The sequence below is a fragment of the Rhinoderma darwinii genome, chromosome 10 (assembly GCF_050947455.1).
Source record: "Rhinoderma darwinii isolate aRhiDar2 chromosome 10, aRhiDar2.hap1, whole genome shotgun sequence".
Classification (NCBI taxonomy): domain Eukaryota; kingdom Metazoa; phylum Chordata; class Amphibia; order Anura; family Rhinodermatidae; genus Rhinoderma; species Rhinoderma darwinii.
In genome coordinates, this window is record NC_134696.1 from 47174477 (window position 1) to 47197671 (window position 23195).

General features: G+C 44.2%; 5 non-coding genes across 5 annotated transcripts; all 5 read right to left on the reverse strand.

The window, feature by feature from the left end:
• Positions 1-712: 712 nt before the first annotated feature.
• LOC142662775 (small nucleolar RNA SNORD50) lies at positions 713-780 on the reverse strand. Its single transcript, XR_012850989.1, has one exon. It is a non-coding gene; the product is annotated as a small nucleolar RNA SNORD50 (small nucleolar RNA).
• Positions 781-1074: 294 nt separating this feature from the next.
• On the reverse strand, positions 1075-1158 carry LOC142662772 (small nucleolar RNA SNORD35). The gene has a single exon (XR_012850986.1). It is a non-coding gene; the product is annotated as a small nucleolar RNA SNORD35 (small nucleolar RNA).
• A 4706-nt stretch (positions 1159-5864) lies between these two features.
• Positions 5865-5932, reverse strand: LOC142662773 (small nucleolar RNA SNORD50). Its single transcript, XR_012850987.1, has one exon. It is a non-coding gene; the product is annotated as a small nucleolar RNA SNORD50 (small nucleolar RNA).
• A 715-nt stretch (positions 5933-6647) lies between these two features.
• LOC142662769 (small nucleolar RNA SNORD35) lies at positions 6648-6737 on the reverse strand. The gene has a single exon (XR_012850984.1). It is a non-coding gene; the product is annotated as a small nucleolar RNA SNORD35 (small nucleolar RNA).
• Positions 6738-10340: 3603 nt separating this feature from the next.
• Positions 10341-10407, reverse strand: LOC142662774 (small nucleolar RNA SNORD50). The gene has a single exon (XR_012850988.1). It is a non-coding gene; the product is annotated as a small nucleolar RNA SNORD50 (small nucleolar RNA).
• Positions 10408-23195: the final 12788 nt, after the last annotated feature.

Genomic DNA, 23195 nt, shown 5'->3' on the forward strand with positions numbered 1-23195 from the left:
ACAGAAGTGTATGACGCTGACCAATCAGCATCACACTTCTCTTCATTTATGTTTAGCTGTACTCACAGCCAATCTCACCAGATCACGCTGTGCAGTCACATACTCCCAGTAACTTTACCGAAGGGTCTTGAGTGACTAGACATCACCTCCAGCCAGGATGAGATTCTATTCACTCCTGACACTTCAGTAAAGTTTGTGGGACTTACTCACAGCACGATCTCGCAAGATCACGCTGTGCTGAGAGTACAGCTAAACATGAATGAAGAGAAGTGTATGATGCCGATTGGTCCGCATCATACACTTCTTTACAACTCCCAATCAGTAAAAAGTTAAACACCCAGTTGTGTATTAAAAAACAAACTAACAAATCTAAAGTTGTTCATAACTTGCTAAAAAAAAGTTTCCAAATAAAAACCACCGTTATCTACATTACAGCGCTGATCAGATTATGTAGGAGATAGGGCGCAAACTGGTGACAGAGCCTCTTTAGCCATGGGTCCTGCTGCTCCATTCAATCGGGGAATTTAGTAAGACTGGCACTTCATATCAGTCTTGTATAGAGCTGGAGTAGTGTAATTTATTATGCAAATGACAGTAAATTTGTTGGGCTGCCTTGCTCTTTCCACTTTAGTGTGTGACTTTTCTACTAGCCAAGTATAGCACATGGCTGTTTCTGGTGGATAGGTGATCAGGATTTTGTTAGATAAAGGTGAACTCAGCAGTCAGATCCATAAAGTTGTGTCATCAACATTCAGGTTTGTGATAGACTCATCATAGTTCAGCAAATGGGAGTTAACGAAGACTAACGCTCCAATCAGACGGCCACACAGGCCGTGTAAGAATTTTAAGTGACTTTATGCAGTCAGTTCCGGCTAGAAGCTCAGGTGCCAAATTATGCATTTTACACAGCACCCAGCCCTGACTATTGAAAGGGGTGGATAGCTATTGAAAATTCCTTCATACCTGTGAATCTGGTTCAATGAGGACATCTGTTTCTCAGGCTGCGTTGACAACCTACAACATGAAATTAACGGTTACAATTGGGATTTAATGTTTATGACATATCCAGTGTCATGTACAGCATCAGTAAAGCCATTTGGCATTGTCGTCAGAGCCTCGAGGCTTGGAAGACCATCGTGAGAATGAGCATCATTTGCATTAATATCTATAAAAGATGTTTAATCTGCAAAGCTGATAATCACTCACCTCATTCTATTCTGATTCTTCATACGTACAACGATGACTGCCTTAAAAAAATAAATAAAAAAAAAATTAGGTGAATGCCTGGTCAGCACACTATGTTCATACCATTATCTTGTGCAAATATGCGAGTAACAAACGAATGAGCAGGTATCTTGTATACACACTTTCCTGCACTACAGAATTTTGCCGTTGCACCCCGAGGGGTTGGCCAGGAATAAATATTACCATATTTGTTGGACTATAAGACGCAGTTTAAGCAAGAATAAAACTTGATAAAAAGTCTGTCTTATAATCCAGTCAAGGGACCCGGCATCGCCAGGCGCCATGACCGCTTCATTACTTAACCCCCTTCCCGGCAAATCATGGAAATGGAGGGGGTTATGTATGGAGCGTGCTCACGCGCTGAGCCCGCTCCATACACTGCAGGTGTCAGATTCTGACACGCTGCTATAACGGCCAGGAACAGCAATTTCGCTGTTCCTTGCAGTTTAACCCCTTCCCTCTTTGGCCACTTTTGACCTTCCTGACAGAGCCTCATTTTTCAAATCTGACATGTGTCACTTTATGTGGTAATAACTCCGGAATGCTTTTACCTATCCAAGCGATTCTGAGATTGTTTTCTCGTGACACATTGGACTTTATGTTACTGGCAAAATTTGCCCGATACATTCAGTATTTATTGTGAAAAACACCAAAATTTAGCGAAAAATTGCAAAAATTAACATTTTTCTCAATTTAAATGCATCTGCTTGTAAGACAGGCAGTTATACCACACAAAATTGTTGCTAATTAACATCCCCCATATGTCTACTTTAGATTGGCATCGTTTTTTGATCATCATTTTATTTTTCTAGGACGTTACAAGGCTTAGAACTTTAGCAGCAATTTCTCACATTTTCAAGAAAATTTCAAAATGCTATTTTTACAGGGGCCAGTTCAGTTGTGAAGTGGCTTTGAGGTCCTTAGATATTAGAAACCGCCAATAAGTCACCCCATTTTAAAAACTGCACCCCTCAAAGTATTCAAAACAGCATTTAGAAAGTTTCTTAACCCTTTAGACATTGCGCAGGAATTAAGGCAAAGTAGGTGAAATTTACAAAGTTCATTATTTTTTTCCAGAAATTCATTTTGAATCCATTTTTTTTGTACCACAGAAGGTTTTAGAGAAATGCAACTCAATATTTATTGCCCAGGTTCTGCAGTTTTAGGAAATATCCCACATGTGGCCGTAGCGTGCTACTGGACTGAAGCACCGGCCTCAGAAGCAAAGGAGCACCTGGTGGATTTTGGGCCTCCTTTTTATTAGAATATATTTTAGGCACCATGTCAGCTTTGAACAGGTCTAGTGGAACTAAAACAGTGGAAACCCCCCAAAAGTGACACCATTTGGGAAACTGCACCCCCTGAGGAATCATCTAGGGGTATAGTGAAAATTTTGATCCCAAAGGTTTTTTGCTGAATTAATTAGAATTAAGCCATGAAAATGAAAAAAATTTTTTTTTTCCAACAAGATGTCGTTTTAGATACACATTTTTCATTTTTACAAGGAATAGAGAAGAAAAAGCACCCCAACATTTGTAAAGTAATTTCTCCCGAGTACGGTAACACCCCATATGTGGTTAAGAATCGACTGTTTACATATATGGGAGCATTCAGAAGAAAAGGAGCGGTATTTATCTTTTGGAGCGTAGATTTTGCTGGAATGGGTTGCGGATGCCATGTTGCATTTGCAAAACCCCTGATGTACCAAACAAAAGTGACCCCGTTTTAGAAACTACACCCCTAAAGGCATTTATCAAGGGATGTAGTGACAATTTAGACTCCACAGGTGTTTTTCAGAAATGAATACGCAGTGGATGGTGCAAAGTGAAAATTGCAATTTCTCCACTGATCTGCCCATTCACCGCACAAGATGTTGTGCCCCTAGAGAATCTTACCCCATAAATTGTTAAGCGGGTTCTCCCGGGCATGGTAATGCCTAACTTGTGGCCATAAATTGCTGTTTGGGCACACTGTAGGGCTAAGAAGGGAAAGACCGCCATTTTGAGCATGGATTTTGCTTGGTAGTAGTTCTGTTTGGGGTTTTGCTGGTATTTCAGCTTATAATGTGGTGGCATATGTAATCTGTGCGGAGTATATCAGGGGTATATGTAATCTGTGCGGAGTATATCAGGGCATAATAGGAGGGTATAATCATGGGGTAAATAATACAATTCTCCATAGATGTGTGTTACGCTGTGAAGCAATCCGTTATGCGCAGGCCGGTGTCACACTGATAAACGGTTTTCTTTCTTATCCCTCCTTTGTAACGCTCTGCACCTTTTGGGGACTTTTTCTCCTTCGTAGTTTGGGAAATATTACTGGGAAAGTTTTGCGCTGATATAATACGGGCGCCCTCGCTTCCAGCGGATGTGCTATGTCCCTGCCCTTTCCTAGTTCCTAAATACTAGGGCCCTGAAACTGAAGAAAGGTTCCCCTCCGGCCTGCGCATTGAGATGTTTTTTCATCACCGCATTACTAGTGCCGTAACTTTTTTATTTTTCAGTTGATTGAGCGGTGTGCGGGCTTGTTTTTTGCGAGACGGGCTGTAGATTTTATTGGTACCATTTTAGAACACATACGACTTTTTGATCACTTTTTATTTCATTTTTTGGTAAAGGAAATTACCAAAAACAAGCAATTCTGGAATAGTTTTTTATTGTTTTTTTTTCTCTGCATCCACAGTGCGCCCTAGATTACATGTTAGCTTTATTCTGCGGGTCGATACGATTACGGCGATACCAAATTTATATAGTTTTTTTTATGTATTGCGGCTTTTGCACAATAAAATCACTTTTTTTATAAAATCATTTGTTTTCTCTGTCGACATATTCTAAGACCCATAACTTTATTATTTTTGCGTGCACAAAGCGGTGTCAGGGATTATTTTTTGCGGCACGGATTGGCGTTTTTTATTAGTACTATTTTGGAGTAAATGTGACTTTTTGATCACTTTTTATAGCATTTTTTGGAAGGAGATGTGACCTAAAAACAAAGATTCTGGCGCTGTTTTTCATGTTTTTTTTTTACCGCGTTCACCGTGCGGGATAAATTACATAATAGTTTTGTAGTTTGGGTCGTTACGGACGCGGCGATACCAATTATGTATAGGTTTTTTTATTTTTACGGTTTTTCCCATAATAAAATACTTACTATGGGAAAAAAGTCAGTTTAGCTTTATTTTTATTTGAAATGTGTGTGTTTTTATTGTTTTACCACATTTTTATTTACTTTTTTTACTTGTCCCACTAGGGGACATGAGGGCCTGATGCCCCGATCGCTACTCTAATACACTGCACTACATACGTAGTGCAGTGTATTAGCGCTGTCAGTTATTCACTGACAGCAAGCCTATGAGGACACGCCGCAGGCGGGTCCTCATCGGCTCCCGTACAAGGCAGACTCGGACGCCATTTTCTGGCGTCCGATTGCCACAGCAACCCAGCGATTGCATCACTGGGTTGCCGATCGGGTGAAAACCTATCAGATGCTGCGCTCTATTGAGCGCAGCATCTGAGGGGTTAATCTGCCGGATCGGAGTAGCTCCGGTCCTGGCAGTTACAGGAGGGTGCCAGCTGTATAATACAGCTGTCACCCCGCAGTGATAGTGCCGGCTCTGCTTCTGAGCCCGCACCATCACTGCGCCGTATATATACGGCGCTTTGCGGGAACCACCTCCCGACAGCGCCGTATATATACGGCGTATGTCGGGAAGGGGTTAAAGGGCTTGTGCCATAAAACACATGTATCCCCTATCCACATGTGTGAACGACGAGAACGGGGACCGAAAGTAACCAAGAGCGCTGCATGAGAAGCTGTGACTTCGGCGTTCTGTGTCCAGCAGCTTCATAGAGATCAGTGGGATTCTTCTGCGCATGTGCGAGCGGCTCTCCATTGATCTCTATGGAGCTGTGGAACAGATAAGATGGACACAGAACCCAGAAGTCCAGGCTCATCATGTAGCGCTCTGGGTGGCTTTTGGTCCCCTGTTCTTATCAGCGCTCACATGTAGTCCCTATTCTGTGGATAGGGGGATATGTGTTTATTGGCAAACCCCTTTAACTAGTTAAATGCCATGGACATTAGCGATCACAGCATTTATAGTTTTTTTTCGAAGGACATGACATAACAGGATGTCATAAATGGCAGATGGGTGCCGGTCCCAGAGGTGGGACCTGCATTTCTCTAGAACGGGGCCCCCTAAACCCAGATATAGCTTTGTGCTCTCCCAGCCACTTTACATGTGGAGTTACTGAAATAGCGTAACTGGCGGAGCTACGCTGTTTCCTTAACCCCCATAGAACTGAACAGTAGTTACGGAAGCAGCGTAGCTCGCATGCTACGCTGCTTCCGTAACTGCCATTCACTATGAGAGTTACTCAAACAGCGTAACTACACTGTTTCCTTAACTCCACATGTAGCCAAGTAGATTCAAGTCCCCTAGGGGTACTAATAAGTGTAAAAAAAATTAATACTCCATAACAGAACCAAGACTTGTCAGGGTCTGACGGGGTGGTGCATAACAGGATTTTGAAGAGAACTTAAGCTGGTTTGTCACACCAGCCCCAGTCCCTTCATTAGGTAGAACAGGATCAGTTTTGCTCAGGGTGTTTTTAGCAATGAACTCAGCAGTCAGATCCATAGTAGTGTCATCAGACAGGTCAGGTTCGGGATAGACTCATCATAGTTCAAGCTGTACTGACAGTTCTATGTAGACGAGGGGCAAATTCAAGACATCCAATCAGTTGACAAGTTTGATGCGGAAACCGCACCGCAAAACTCGTCAAAAATGGCCTGAAAATGCCTCCCATTGATATCAATGGGAGGCGGGTCGGTTTTCTCCTGCGAGCAGTAAAACCGCCTTGCGGGAGAAAGGGACATGCCCCATCTTCGGACGTTTACACCGAAGACCTCCCATTGACTTCAATGGGAGGCAGAGAAAGCATATGTCGCAGCGTTTTATGCACGCGGGTGAAAAACGCAGCGAAAATAGGCGTGCAGGGAGATGAAAATCTGCCTCAAACTTCCAGACTGGATTTTGGGGCAGAAATTCCACCTGAAAAAAACTCGTGTGAACATAGCCTAAAACCTGTGGCTTGTTGTGTGGCAACAGAAGTACAATATGCCAAGTTTGAGCCCCTTACTCAATTGCTTAATGGGTTTTCCCAGGACCGGTGATCAATGTTAGACCGCTGGGTCCCCACAATCACCATCATTGCTACATACAAACTATGGGAGTTATGGAGGCAGCTGGATACACCTTTAGGAATCAGAACTCTTCATACCTGTCAACAACCCGGCTCAATGACGACATCTTCAGCTTCTCAGGTCACCTTGTGACAACCTACAACATAAAAAACTATAGTTAGATTTTGGAATTGCTGCCTATGATTTATCCAGTGCCCTATACGGCATCAGCAAAGCCATTTGGCATTGTCGTCAGAACCTCGTCAATGAGGCTTGGAAGACCATCGTGAGAATGAACATCATTTGCATTTTAACCACCAAGTAAAATAATCTGCAGTTATAAATCTTACCTTAGATTACATTCTGATCCTTCATGTTGTACAGCCATGTTTTTGCCTAAAAAAATAAATTAAAAAAAATCATGTTACCAAGCGGAACTCCTAGACAAGACTCGTGTTCGCAACTACCGCAAGAAAATATGCAAGCAATAACCAACAGCAGTTTACACATTAACAGGCCCTTTTACACAGGCCGATCCTTTAACCCCTTAATGACCGGGCCATTTTGCACGTTAATGACCAAGGATTATTTTTTGTTTTTTCACGGTCGCATTCCAAGAGTCGTAACTCTTTTTTTATTCCGTCGACATAGCCGTATAAGGGCTTGTTTTTTGCGGGACGAGTTGTATTTTGTAATTGTACCATTTTTAGATGCTTATAACATATTGATTAACTTTTATTAACTTTATTTTAGGAGAGAATTGAAAATAAGCAGCTATTCCAGCATTAATTTTCACGTTATAAATTTACGCCGTTTACTATGCAGCGTAAATAACATGTTAACTTTATTCTATGGGTCGGCACGATTACAGGGATACCAAATGTGTAAAGTTTTATATGTTTTTTCTACGTTTGCACAATAAAAACCCTTTTAGAAAAAAATTACTTGTTTTTGCATCGCCGCGTTCCAAGAGGCGTAATTTTTTTATTTTTCCATCGATGTGGCCGTACGTGGGCTTGATTTTTGCGGGACAATGTGTAGTTTTCATTAGTACTATTTTGGGGTACATAGGACTTATAGATGAACTTTTATTTTATTTTTTATGGGGGGAATGGGAGAAAAGAGAGAATTTTGCCATTGTTTTTTGCGTTTTCTTTGGACGCCGTTCATCCGGCGGTTTAATTAATGTGTTCATGTTATTGGTCAAGTTGTTACGATCGCGGGGATACCATATATGTGTATGTGTGATTTGTTTTGACCGTTTTATTAAATAAAACCACTTTTTGGGGCAAAAAAGTAGTTTTATTTGACTTTGACTGTAATTTTTTTTATTTTTTTTTTCACAAACTTTATTTAACGGTTTTACTTTTTTTTTTTTGTCCCACCAGGGGACTTCACTATGCGATGTGCCGATCGCATATATAATGCTTTGGTATACTTCGTATACCAAAGCATTATTGCCTGTCAGTGTAAAACTGACAGGCAACCTGTTAGGTCATGCCTCTGGCATCGCCTAACAGGCAGATGCTGAAGACAGACCTGGGGGTCTTTGTTAGACCCCCGGCTGTCATGGAAACCCGACGGCGACCCGCGATTTGTTTGCGGGGGCGCCGATCGGGAGACAGAGGGAGTTCCCCCCTCTGTCAAACACATTAAATGCCGCTGTCACTGTTGACAGCGGCATTTAATGGGTTAAACTGCCGGAATCGGCGCGTGCTTCGATTCCGGCAGTTGCAGCAGGAGCCAGGCTGTGTATAACAGCCGTGCTCCTGCCGCTGATCGCGTGGGTAAACTGTCAGTACCCGCGCCATCACAGGACGGATATATCCGTCCTCCTGCGCGAACTAGCAGCTGCTGAGGACGGATATATCCGTCCTTCGGCGTTAAGGAGTTAAGCTGGATTCACACATTTGTTGAAAACGATCAAAACATCAACACAACCTTCATACAAGCGCCGACAACGACTGATTATATCGGCTGCATAAACTGATCCTCAGTGTTCACTCATCTGTCATCTACTTGCTGCACTGTTCACATGGGCCAATAATGATTTGTAAACTGTTCTGCTAATCGGCCCATGTAACTACGTGTCCTTCACCGCTATATAATGTTGTACTATTACTCCCTTAAAAGGGTAGGCGTCATGATTTTTTTTTATCATATTGCTTTTAATATATTAAACACATTTTATTTATTTGTGTTCTACTTTTTACTTCTATGGGGGCTGCCATTTGATTGGCATCTCTGTATGTGTCGATTAACGCCACATACAGATGGAATACGGCACATACATCCCCATAGAGAATGCGAACGGGAGCCGTTCCATTCTCTGCAGCGTACGCCGTCTGTGTGGGAACGGCACATGCGCTGCTCCCACAGAGACCAAAACGAAGCTAGTTAGCAGAGCGAAATCCAGCACCATTCTCATGTGCACCAGAAGCCGCTGCCGGACAGTAAGATGACTTCCGGCCACGGCTTCTGGCGCACGGAATAGGGGTGTAGACCAGCAGAGGCAGGCAATTTATGTTCATGTATGTGGTGTGTATTATGTTCATGTGATACTGTCTGCTGAGCCCTGTATCTAATCCTCCTACACTGCATTTGCTCAGAAAATGGCAGCACACAGTGTAGGAGGTTTGAAGATTCAACACCCTCCTTCTCCTGGCACTAGAGAGGATAAGGGAGGGGGGATTGTGTGTGAGGACACTAGAAAGTGTGTCTACCCCAAATTTGCAGCATAAAGCAATGAGGTTGCTTTACCACATTGACCATGCTGCAATTTTGGGAACTGCTCCCTCTAGTGGCCAGCACATGGAAATGTTATAAATTAGAATCTAATTTATAATATTTCCTGACTTGTGAAAAAATAAAAAGTTAACTGTAATCACTTAAATAATAATAATAATAATAAACTACAACAAAATAAAAAATTCAAGCAACACATTCCCTTTAAAGAGGTTATCCCATGTAGGACACCTGCAGAACAGGTAAACATTTGATTATTGGAGGCCTACTGCAGGGACCCCAACTGATCACTAGAACAGTGACCTCAAAGCCCCACATCCCTGGACAAGTGAAAATGCATTTAAATAGAGCGCTGGTCACACATGCGCACTGCTGCCCTATTCAAAGTCTATGGGGCTGACTGGAATATCCGAGCACCTTAAAGGGTTAAACCGCCTGGATTAGAGGAGTCTCCAAACAGCTGTTACAGCAAGCTATGATGGTCCATGCAAAGCTCCAGCCCACACCATTACATGAAGGGGCAGGATGCTACACTGGATAAGTTTGCAGACTAAGGGTACGTTCACACATAGTGACCAAAACAGTCTGAAAATACAGAGCTGGTTTCAGGCGAACAGCTCCTGATCTTCAGACGTTTTTGTAGCAACTCGCGTTTCTTTCGGCATATTTTACGGCCATTATTGGAGCAGTTTTTCAATGGAGTCAATGAAAAACACTTCCAAAAAAATCCCAAGTAGTGACATGCACTTTTTCGCAGGCGCCATTTTACGCGCTGTATTGTGACAGCGCCGTGTAAAATTAAGGCTTGTAGGATCATAAGACCGTAAAACCCATTGCAAGCAATGGGCAGATGTTTGTAGGCGCAATGGAGCCATTTCAGGCGTAATACACCCAAATTACATCTGAAAACACTGCTTGTGAACATACCGCCTTGTGGTGCAGTATATGAGGGATACAAAGATGAGAATCATGTCACATATAGGGGGATAAGAGAGTTCTGTCCAGTGATGGGGCTTAGATAATTTTTTTCACCCCAGTATCTTGCCAAGCTAGCCAGAGATCCACACACCCACATTACCAGGTCTTCACTTCATAGTTAAACACCCAAGTGAGTGCCACATGCTTGAACTTTCACCACTTTGCCCAGTGCGCCTTTAACCTGATTGAACTCAGCAGTCAGATCCATAGTAGTGTCATCAGACAGTCAGGTTCGGAATAGACTCATCATAGTTCAGGTAATTATACTCTGATTTGCATCCAGCTAAAGATGACATTTGGGAGGAGAGATCAGCAAGTCACCCAGGGTGGGGCAGCAGACAGACTTCTCTTCTAAGCTCATACCAAGTGTCCGGTTCAGCTGCATGCCAGGCAAAGACCCCACTCAACTCTGCTTCTGGGAACCTTCTAGCACTAAGTCTACCCCAGAGGCATTTCATAGGGTCACTGGTGTTGTGAGCATGAACTCATCATTCATACAAAATTATCACTTTTAAAAGTTGACCTACAGACTCTGCAAACAGAACAAAGCTGCATGGCAGTGCCCAGCATGTGCAGATTTTCCACCCCACCCACGAGTCATTAGTATCTTTGTGCATGATCTCCCACCCAATAACTTCCAGTACCTGTGCATTGCAGCTGGCCACTCTGATTTTCGGTCCATTTCCATCAATAGTGCCAAAAAGCAGAAAATCCTAAAGAAAAAAAATAAGTTTTAAATACAGTAATGACATCAGCCCTGCCCCCACCTATGTAAATGCAGGAACGTCACCCTCCAGCGGCACAAGCCCTGGAGCCGACCAGCACCAAGATGTTGCCCTGTCCCTCACACATAGGCCTCATGCACACGACCGTAAAAACTCCCGTTATTACGGGTCGTAATCACGACCCGTAATAACGGGCTCATAGACTTCTATTGGCGACGGGTGCCTTCCCGTTTTCTCACGGGAAGGTGCCCGTGCCGTTGAAAAAGATAGAACATGTCCTATTTCAGGCCGTAATAACGGCACGGACAGTGCATGGAGCTCTCGTAATAACGGGTGGCTACATGTGTGCACCCGTCATTACGGCAGCGCTGCTAAGCGACGTCAGTAAATAGTCACTGTCCAGGGAGCTGAAAGAGTTAACTGATCGGCAGTAACTCTTTCAGCACCCTGGACAGTGACTACCGATCAGTATAAACCTGTAAAAAATAAAAATAAAAGACGTTCATACTTACCGACAACTTCCTCCAGTCCGGTCTCCCGCCCGTTGCCTTGGTGACGCGTCCCTCTCGACATCCGGCCCGACGTCCTGGATGACGTTTCAGGCCATGTGACCGCTGCAGCCAATCACAGGTCAATCACAGGCTGCAGCGGTCACATGGACTGCCGCGTCATCCAGGGATGTCGGGCTGGATGTGAAGAGGGGGACGCGTCACCAAGACAACGGCCGGGTAAGTATGAATTTCTTTAACTTTTATTACAGAAAAGGCTGTCCCTTCTCTCTATCCTGCACTGATAGAGAGAAGGGGCTGCCGATTAGTGCAGTGCTATTTTGCCACCAAAAACGTGCCCGTAAATACGGGTGGAATACGGGTGACACCGGACCCATATTTACGGGCACGGGTTCGTAAATACTGGTGCAAAACGGGTGGAATACGTGTGACACCGGACCCGTATTTACGCCAGTATTTACGGGTGGGAAAAAATACGGTCGTGTGCATGAGGCCTTAGAGGGAGAAGAGGAGATTCCAAAATCTCTTTACTAATAACCCTCTATTTAGCAGCACGCCTCCTTTAGGAGGTCTCAGCTCTAGAGATGTAGCAGCACTGAGTTTGTCATTTAACACTACCATGCTGGAGGACAACGGGGCAAATTTAGCAATGAACACCATTTTTTTTTTCCCTTAAAACCAGTCCCCATGTGCAACTGATCTACCGCCACTTTCTACATGGCACTTAGCAGCAAGCAAACTGGTTCTGTTTATACAGCGCATTCAGCTCAGAACTGCACTTCTTTAAAAAAAACTAAATAAATCCAGCCCTGCTATATCTACGCATAGACAAATCAGCGGGAACATACAATGACCTCCGCAGGCGACTCCCACTCCACTCACCTTCTCAGAGAGCACGCCGCAAGGAAAGAGGACCTCCTTCTGCTACGGGGCCGCTTATAAGCTACCACGGGGCGGATATGAGCTCATCAACCTGGCAGTGGGCGTGTCTTTTTCACGTTATAGCAATACAGGTGAAGCTCAGACCGGCGCGGCCATTATTGGAATTTGTGGGCGGTTCCTCAGAACTTACGTCACTCGAAACGCTAGAGGACTGAGTGTCTGATTCATGTCTGTAGTAGCTGCCATTTTTGAGAAGCTCATTGATCGTCTCATTAATTTAATTATAAATTGATTGGTGTAACATCTGACGTAACTTCAATGGAAAAAAGGAATTGTTTTTCTATGTATTGATTTGAATGAGACAACATATGAAAAAACTGATACAACTTCGTGATCAGTCATATCACTTTTTTACACGTTTGTCATCCATTCCCACGAAAATAACCAAACAATTGAGAAGATGACAAATGGATGTGAAAGTATGGGGTGCCCTTTGTTAACAGTGCAATTTCTACCTCAAAATATATTTGTAAACCCAAATTATATGTGACTGTAATTATGTGACACGATGACACTGCTGTCATTTTGTGGCACAGAATAGTATTTTGTCACACAACAACTTTTTGACACAAAGAATACTATTTTAAAAAACAACAAATTAAAAAAATTAAAATAACAGCACCGTGCCCATTAATGTGTTAATTGGATAGTTGCAAATATCCGTCAACTGTCCACCAGATCCACATGTGAAGTCTACAAAATGGTATATCTGGCAATAAATGCTCAACACGTGGAGTGTTGACAAAAGTGGAATGATAATTTCTTCATACATTTCCAGAAGTAATAACAGAGTAAGGGTATGTGCACACACACTAATTACGTCCGTAATTGACGGACGTATTTCGGCCGCAAGTCCCGGACCGAACATAGTGCAGGGAGCCGGGCTCCTAGCATCATACTTATGTACGATGCTAGGAGTCCCTGCCTCGCTGCAGGACAACTGTCCCGTACTGTAATCATGTTTTCAGTACAGGACAGTTGTCTTGCAGCGAGGCAGGGACTCCTAGCATCGTACATAAGTATGATGCTAGGAGCCCGGCTCCCTGCACTGTGTTCGGTCCGGGACTTGCGGCCGAAATACGTCCGTCAATTACGGACGTAATTAGTGTGTGTGCACATACAGGGCCGCCATCAGGGGGGTATTAGGGGTAGTGGTGTGAGGGGCCCGGCCAAACCTAATTGAAAGGGGGGCCCGGCAACTGCCTCGACATTCTTTTGGTAGGAAAAAACGGGCCCCTGCAATGGGGCCCGTTTTTTTCACCAAAAGAATGTCGTGAGCTGCTGCTGCTGCTGCTGCGGGCCCCCTCCCCTCGTCATGGGGGGCCGTCAAACCGTCCGCCCGCGCGCGCGCACCCGATCGCGCGCACAATGAAACTCCCGCGCGTGCGCACTCGCGAGCGCGCATCCACGAACGCCCGCACTGGAGACCGCCCGCGCGCGCACCCGCGATCGACCGCGCGCGCACCCGCGACCGGCCGCCCGCGCACCCGCGAACGAAGCGCGCGCAGCCGCGGACCCACATGGACAAAACTTACCTGGAACCTGGCTGGAGGTGAAGGACTGGACGTCTGGACCGAAGACCTCCCCTGGAAGACATCGCCGGAAGAGGACTGGAGTGGGAGCAGCTCTTCTGACAGTGAGTAAATTATCTCAAAGTGTTGTTTATGTATGGCCCTGTTCACACAGTATTTTGCAGGCAAAAAAAAAATCTGCCTCAAAATTCCTTAAAGAATTTTGAGGCAGATTTTGACCTGCCCACACTATCTTGCCGCGTTTTTTTGCTGCGTTTTTTGCCCGCGGCGATTGAGGACAGCAGACAAAAAACGCAGCGAAAAATGCATTTTCTGCCTCCCATTGATTTAGATGGGAGGTCAGAGGCGGAACCGCGGCAAGAAAGGACGTGCTGCTTTTTCTTTTTTCCGCGACTGGCTCCCATTGATTTCAGATTAAATCAATGGGAGGCGGTTTTGGAAGTTGTTTGGTGCTGATTCTGACGCAGTGTCCGAGTCAATATCAAGGCCCAAAAACTCTGTGAACTGGGCCTTATTGTTAGGGCTTATTCAGACGAACGTGTAATACGTCCGTGCAACGCGCGTGATTTTCACGCGTCTCGCACGGACCTATGTTACTCTATGGGGCCGTGCAGACTGTCAGTGATTTTCACGCAGCGTGTGTCCTTGTGTCCGCTGCGTAAAACTCACGACATGTCCAATATTTGTGCATTGTTCGCGCATCACGCACCCATTGAAGTCAATGGGTGCGTGAAAATCCCGCCCAGCGCTTCCGCAGCCGTATAAACTATGAATGAAATTAGAAAAGCACCACGTGCTACAAACATACAAACAGAGTGTCGTAATGATGGCGGCTGCGCGAAAATCACGCAGCCGCGCATCATACGCTGCTGACACACGGAGCTGTTATGGACCTTTTGCATGCGCAAAACGCCACGTTTTTTGCGCGTGCAAAAAGCACACGCTTGTGTAAATCCGGCCTTATGGTAGGAACACACTAGGCATGAACACTGCGGATTTTATGCAACACATTTTATTGTGGAAAATCCGCAGCGTATCACAGTCGCAGCAGAGTGGATGAGATATGAACAAATCTCATCCACACGCTGCAAAAATAATGGACCTGCAGTGTGGCTTTGGCTTTTTAAGTCGCATGTCAATTTATTCTGTGGAATCGCCGCTCCTCTGTTGCGGAAATGCTGCGGTTCTGCCGCAAAAATCACACAAGAGAAGAAAAAAAAGGTACTTTTTTAAATTGATAAAGTTTAGACTTACCCCGGCCGTAGTCCTGGTGACGCGATCCTCTATTCTTAGCGCAGCCCGGCCTCCTGTCATGACGTTTCATCCCATGTGACTGATGCAGCGGTCACATGGTCTACAGCGTCATCCCAGGAGGCGGGGCTACGTTCAGAAGAGAGAGATGCGTCACCAGGACTACGGCCGGGGCAAGTCTAAACTTTTTTTTCCCTGCAGGATTCCCGCAGCGGACATGCCTTACGAAACCTGCGCCGCTATTTGGTGCGGTTTTGCTGGCAGAATTCCCTGCGGCTCCCGGGATAAGCTGTGTCGTTTTACTCAGCATATCCGCCTAGTGTGTCCCTTATGATGTCGCTCCTGGAGCTGCTGCCGCTCTCTAAATAGGCAGTTGGTCCAGTAGAATTTGGAATTATTTTTTTTTGTGAACCAGCTTAAAAAAATACAAAACTTTTGTGTTAGGGCCTGTTCACATCACTGTTCGCTTCCGCTCCGGGGTTCCGTCTGAGGTTTCTGTCGGGTGAACCCCGCAATGGAAAGTGAAAGTGATAGCACAGCTTCCGTTTCCATCACCATTAGCGCAGTCGACTGCGCTATTAATTCCGTCCGAAAACCAGCCGGAATGGTGACGAACCACCGCTCCGGGGTTCCGTTTGAGGTTTCTGTCGGGTGAACCCCGCAACGGAAAGTGAAAGTGACAGCACAGCTTCCGTTTCAGTCACCATTGATCTCAATGGTGACGGAAACATCGCTAATGGTTTCCGTTCGTCACCATTCCGGCTGGTTTTCGGACGGAATTAATAGCGCAGTCGACTGCGCTAATGGTGATGGAAACGGAAGCTGTGCTATCACTTTCACTTTCCGTTGCGGGGTTCACCCGACAGAAACCTCAGAAGGAACCCCGGAGCGGAAGCGAACGGTGATGTGAACAGGCCCTAACACAAAAGTTTTGTATTTTTTTAAGCTGGTTCACAAAAAAAAATAATTCCAAATTCTACTGGACCAACTGCCTATTTAGAGAGCGGCAGCAGCTCCAGGAGCGACATCATAAGGGACACACTAGGCGGATATGCTGAGTAAAACTACACAGCTTATCCCGGGAGCCGCAGGGAATTCCGCCAGCAAAACCGCACCAAATAGTGGCGCAGGTTTCGTGAGGCGTGTCCGCTGCGGGAATCCTGCAGGGAAAAAAAAGTTTAGACTTACCCCGGCCGTAGTTTAAGTGACGCATCTCTCTCTTCTGAACGTAGCCCCGCCTCCTGGGATGACGCTGTAGACCATGTGACCGCTGCAGCAGTCACATGGGATGAAACGTCATGACAGGAGGCCGAGCTGCGCTAAGAATAGAGGATCGCGTCACCAGGACTACGGCCGGGGCAAGTCTAAACTTTTTTATAAATTTAAAAAAGTGCCTTTTTTTTTTTTTCTCATTTGTGATTTTTGCGGCAGAACCGCAGCATTTCCACAACAGAGGAGCAGCGATTCCACAGAATACATTGACATGCGACTTAAAAAGCCAAAAAGTCACACTGCAGGTCCATTATTTTTGCAGCGTGTGGATGAGATTTGTTCATATCTCATCCCCTCTGCTGCGACTGTGATACGCTGCGGATTTTACACAATAAAATGTGTTGCATAAAATCCGCAGTGTTCATGCCTAGTGTGTTCCTACCCTAAGGCCGGATTTACACAAGCGTGTGCTTTTTGCGCGCGCAAAAACGTGGCGTTTTGCGCTTGCAAAAGGTCCATAACCGCTCCGTGTGTCAGCAGCGTATGATGCGCGGTTGCGTGATTTTCGCGCAGCCGCCATCATTATGACACTCTGTTTGTATGTTTGTAGCACGTGGTGCTTTTCTGTTTTCATTCATAGTTTATACGGCTGCGGAAGCGCTGGGCGTGATTTTCACGCACCCATTGACTTCAATGGGTGCGTGATGCGCGAACAATGCACAAATATCGGACATGTCGTGAGTTTTACGCAGCGGACTCGAGCTGCGTGAAAATCACTGACAGTCTGCACGGCCCCATAGAGTAACATAGGTCCGTGCGAGGCGCGTGAAAATCACTGACAGTCTGCACGGCCCCATAGAGTAACATAGGTCCGTGCGAGGCGCGTTGCACGGATGTATTACACGTTCGTCTGAATAAGCCCTAACAATAAGGCCCAGTTCAGAGTTTTTGGGCCTTGATATTGACTCGGACACTGCGTCAGAATCAGCACCAAACAACTTCCAAAACCGCCTCCCATTGATTTAATCTGAAATCAATGGGAGCCAGTCGCGGAAAAAAGAAAAAGCAGCACGTCCTTTCTTGCCGCGGTTCTGCCTCTGACCTCCCATCGAAATCAATGGGAGGCAGAAAATGCATTTTTCGCTGCGTTTTCTGTCTGCTGTCCTCAATCGCCGCAGGCAAAAAACGCGGCAAGATAGTGTGGGCAGGTCAATATCTGCCTCAAAATTCGGTGCGCGGTTCCAGGCGGTCGCCGGTGCGCATGCTTGGGAGTTTGCGGGTGCGCGTGATCGGTCGCACGGGCGGCGGTGTTTGACGGCCCCCATGCTACCCAGGGCCGCCATCAGGGGGGTATTAGGGGTACTGATGTGAGAGGCCCGGCCAAACCTAATTGAAAGGGGGGCCCGCAGCTCATGACATTCTTTTGGTGAAAAAAACGGGCCCCATTGCAGGGGCCTGTTTTTTTTCTACCAAAGGCAAGTCGCGGCAGTTTGCCGGGCCCCCCTTTCAATTAGGTTTGGCCGGGCCTCTCACATCAGTACCCATAATACCCCCCCTGATGGCGGCCCTGGGTACCATGATATAGTACTGGACGGAGTACCGTTAACAGGCGGTTCCACGGTAGGGGGGCCCAGAAAATGTAGCTGTAGGGGGCCCTGAAATTCCTGATGGCGGCCCTGTGCACATACCCTAAGGCCTCATACACATGACCGTAGCCATGTGCACAGCCGTGATGTTTGGGGCGGCGGGGGGCAGAGTGTAATAAGACATGCCCGTTCTTTCTGCGGTCCGGGCTCCTGGAAACCACGGTCGTGTGTATGGCCCCTTAGGAATGAATGGGGCCGCAGTACTCCCGTGGATTTTCGGGGGAATTGCGTCCGCATAAGCACGTTCGTGTGCATGGGGCCTAACAGATGAATGCAGATTTCTAAGAAAAAATGACCCAGCATTACGTCATGGAATATAAGTATGTACTTTAACAGACAAGTCCTTTTTAACACCTTAACCTCTTAAGGACGCAGCCTTGTTTTGGCCTTAAAGGGTTATTCCCAAGTTGATAAATAGAGCTATAAAGCCCCCCCATGTAAAAATAAGAACTTTTCTAATTACCTGTCCGTCGTCCAGCGATGTCGTTTTCTTGATATTCTTGATTGAAGTTGCGGTCGGTCCCTCTTTGTATCTTGCTCGTTGCCTAGGTTCCCGGCCACCGCTATTTACCTTTAGCAGTGGCCGCGCATGCGTAATGACATCCTCTGCGTCCTGAGCAGAGGATGTCATTTACTCGTGAACGCGCATCTCGGCGCATGCGCAGGAGATGCAGTGGAAGGCACCCGTCGCGAGGAGAAGTCTGCGCTCCGCTAAAGGTAATTGTGTGTGTGTGTGTGTGTATATATATATATCTGTGTGTCTGTGTATATGTGTATGTTTATGTGTGTGTGTGTTTGTGTATATATGGGTGTGTTTGTGTATATGTGTTTGTGTATATGTTTTTGTATGTGTGTGTGTTTGTGTATAGATGGGTGTGTTTGTGTATATATGGGTGTGTTTGTGTATATATGGGTGTGTTTGTGTGTATGTTTGTGTGTGTGTGTTTGTATATGTGTGTGTTTGTGTATGTGTGTTTGTGTATATATGGGTGTGTTTGTGTACATGTGTTTGTGTATGTGTTTGTGTGTATATGTGTGTTTTTTTGTGTTTGTGTATATATGGGTGTGTTTGTGCATGTGTATATGTTTGTTTGTTTTTGTATATGTGTGTATGTGTTTGTGTATATATGGGTGTGTTTGTGTATATGTGGGTGTGTGTATGTGTTTGTGTGTTTATGTGTTTGTGTATATATGGGTGTTTGTTTACATGTGTTTGTGTATATGTTTGTGTGTGTGTTTGTATATGTGTGTGTTTGCGTATGTGTGTTTGTGTATATATGGGTGTGTTTGTGTACATGTGTTTGTGTATATGTTTGTGTGTATATGTGTGTGTTTGTGTATATGTGTGTGTGTTTATGTGTGTGTTTGTGTAAATATGGGTGTGTTTGTGCATATGTGTATATGTTTGTGTGTATATGTTTGTGTGTTTTTGTATATGTATATGTGTGTGTGTGTTTGTGTATATATGGGTGGGTTTGTGCATATTTGTATATGTTTGTGTGTATATGTTTGTGTGTATATGTTTGTGTGTGTTTTTGTATATGTGTGTTTGTGTATATGTGTGTGTTTGTGTATATATGTGTGTGTTTGTATATATATGGGTGTGTTTGTGTATATATGTGTGTGTTTGTGTATATATGGGTGTGTTTGTGTACATGTGTTGGTGTATATGTTTGTGTGTATATGTGTGTGTTTGTGTATATGTGGGTGTGTTTGTGTGTTTATGTGTGTGTGTTTGTGTATATATGGGTGGGTTTGTGCATATGTGTATATGTTTGTGTGTATATGTTTGTGTGTATATGTTTGTGTGTATATGTTTGTGTGTGTTTTTGTATATGTGTGTTTGTGTATATATGTGTGTGTTTGTATATATATGGGTGTGTTTGTGTATATATGTGTGTGTTTGTGTATATATGGGTGTGTTTGTGTACATGTGTTGGTGTATATGTTTGTGTGTATATGTGTGTGTTTGTGTATATGTGGGTGTGTTTGTGTGTTTATGTGTGTGTGTTTGTGTATATATGGGTGTGTTTGTGCATATGTGAATATGTTTGTGTGTATATGTTTGTGTGTTTTTGTATATGTGTGTTTGTGTATATGTGTGTGTTTGTGTATATATGTGTGTGTTTGTGTATATATGGGTGTGTTTGTGTAATATATGGGTGTGTTTGTGTATATGTGGGTGTGTTTGTGTGTTTATGTGTGTGTGTTTGTGTATATATGGGTGTGTTTGTGCATATGTGTATATGTTTGTGTGTTTTTGTATATGCATATGTGTGTTTGTATATATGTGTGTTTGTGTATATATGGGTGTGTTTGTGCATATGTGAATATGTTTGTGTGTATATGTTTGTGTGTTTTTGTATATGTGTGTTTGTGTATATGTGTGTGTGTTTGTGTATATATGTGTGTGTGTGTTTGTGTATATATGGGTGTGTTTGTGTATATATGGGTGTGTTTGTGTATATATGGGTGTGTTTGTATATATATGGGTGTGTTTGTGTATATGTTTGTGTGTGTGTGTGTGTGTGTGCTTGTGTATGTGTATTTGTGTATATATGGGTGTGTTTGTGTACATGTGTTTGTGTATATGTTTGTGTGTATATGTGTGTTTTTTTGTGTTTGTGTGTGTGTTTGTGTATATATGGGTGTGTTTGTGCATGTGTATATGTTTGTGTGTATATGTTTGTGTGTTTTTGTATATGTGTGTGTTTGTGTATATGTGTGTGTTTGTGTATATATGGGTGTGTTTGTGTATATGTGGGTGTGTGTGTGTATGTGTTTATGTGTTTGTGTATATATGGGTGTTTGTGTACATCTGTTTGTGTATATGTTTGTGTGTATATGTGTGTGTTGGTGTGTATATGTGTGTGTTTGTGTATATGTTTGTGTGTATGTGTTTGTGTGTATGTGTTTGTGTGTTTATGTGTGTGTTTGTGTAATATATGGGTGTGTGTTTATATGTGTTTGTGTATATGTTTGTGTGTGGTTGTTTGTGTGTGTGTAGGTGAGTATAAGTATCGGTATTGTTCACATTGATAACTTTTTTTTTATGTTGTTGCAGATTTTGATGTACCGATTGGACTACATCTTCGATTCGTTGGACTACTGCGTAGATCTAAGTTTTTTGCAAATTGTAATAAAACGGTTAACGAGGGTTTTGTTGGGGATTTCTTATTTCAATAAAAAAAAATTGTCTTTGTGTTTTTTTTTAAACTTTATTAGTGCCTAGATAATGGCAGTTGGCTGATTGACAGCGTCCATTATTAAGGCGGTAATTAGTGTTAGCCGGTGCAGAGTCTAGCACTAACCACCCATTATTACCCCGGTACCCACCACCACCAGGGGTGCCGGGAAGAGCTTGGTACGATCCAGTACCCGACCATCTGTTGTGATGGTCGGGAACTGGGGCGGCCGCAGGCTGGTATTATGAGGCTGGGAAGGGCCAAAAACAGTGGACCTTCCCATCCTTGTAATGCTAGGCTGCTGCTGCTGTGTTGTATCGGGCTGGTTATAAAAATGGGGGGGACCCCCACGTCGTTTTTTTTTTACATTTAACAATAGACGGGTTCCCCACATTTTTAATAACCAGCCATATACAAGGCCGCAGCAGCCTGGCATTACATGGGTGGGAGGGGCCACTGGTTTAGTACATTCCCAGGCTAATAACACTGTGTTGTTTGTGGCTGGTTATGATAAATTGGGTAGAACCCCATGTCTTTTTAATAAAAAAAAAAAATAAATAATAAAAAAAAATGACGTGGGGTCCCCCCCACTTTTATAACCAGCCAGATACAACACAGCAGCAGCAGCAGCCTAGCATTACAAGGGTGGGAAGGTCCACTGTTTTTGGCCCTTCCCAGCCTCATAATATCAGCCTGCGGCCGCCCCAGAGCCCGACCATCACCACAGATGGTCGGGTACTGGATCGTACCTGGCTCTTCCCGGCACCCCTGGTGGTGGTGGGTACCGGGGTAATAATGGTGGTTAGTGTTAGCCTCTGCACCGGCTAACACTAAGCCTCCCCTTAGTAATGGACGTTGTCACTCAGACCGCGGCCATTACTAAAGTGGTAGTAATAAAACTTGAAAAGAAAAGACAAATATATAGATAAAATATTTTATTGAAATAAAGCACCCCCAACACAACCCTCATTAACCATTTTATTGTAAAAAAAAACACGTCATCTACGTAGTCCTCGAAACCGACGTAGTCCAAACACCAAACCTGTAAAAAAAATATATAAAAAAAAAAGAAATAAAACATGTCGTAGGCTTAGTTTCAGTTTCATGTGTGATACTGACTGTTATACCATGTATAGAAGCCTGCCGCCAAGTTGACTTAGATACAGGGCGCCAGCAGACAGTATCATACATGGCCATACAGACATATATACAAACAAACATACATACAAACATACATAGATATATACAAGCATGCACATATATACATGCAAACATACATACATGCAAACATACACGCACATATACACATACATACATAAATAAACTCACCTAAGACGTTCCCACCAAGATCTGAAAGGTCCCGTCACTTTTCTTCTAATGCTCCCATTCACAATAACAGAGCGGTGGGCGCAGATGACGTAATCACGTGTGCCTGATATGATTACATCATCAGCGCCACAACGCATTGTTACTATGAATGCGAGCGGCGCCAAGAAGAAGGAAGATGGCAAGTGACGGGAGCGTTCAGAGCTCCGTAGGAATGTCTTAGGTGAGTTTATTTTTTTTATATATTTTTTGTTCGCCGGGTGCTGATGCAGCACCGGTGCGGCGGATACAAACATTACATGTAGTGACAGGGTGGGGGGGGGAAAGTTGTTTGCCGAAACGGGGTGAATATACTGTAGTGTAGTGTAGTGTAGTGAAGTGTAGCGTATTTGACATTCACGGTAAAGACGAACATTCTCCCGATGTTGCTAGAACTACAGTATCTAGCAACGTCGAGAGCGCGCACACTGTAGAGCAGAGAGGCTTGATTGACATCGAGCCGCTCACGCCCCTTTTTAGAAAAGATAACCAGCACTTGCTGAGTTATCAAGTGTAAAAAAAAGGTACTTAGGGAATGAATTTTTAAAACATTTTAACAGCAAATGTTTTAAAATTCATTTCCTGCTTAGAATGTCTAAAAAAAAAAATTTGAGTCAACTTGGCAATAACCCTTTAAGGCTCACAGCCCATTTTTCAAATGTGACATATTTCACTT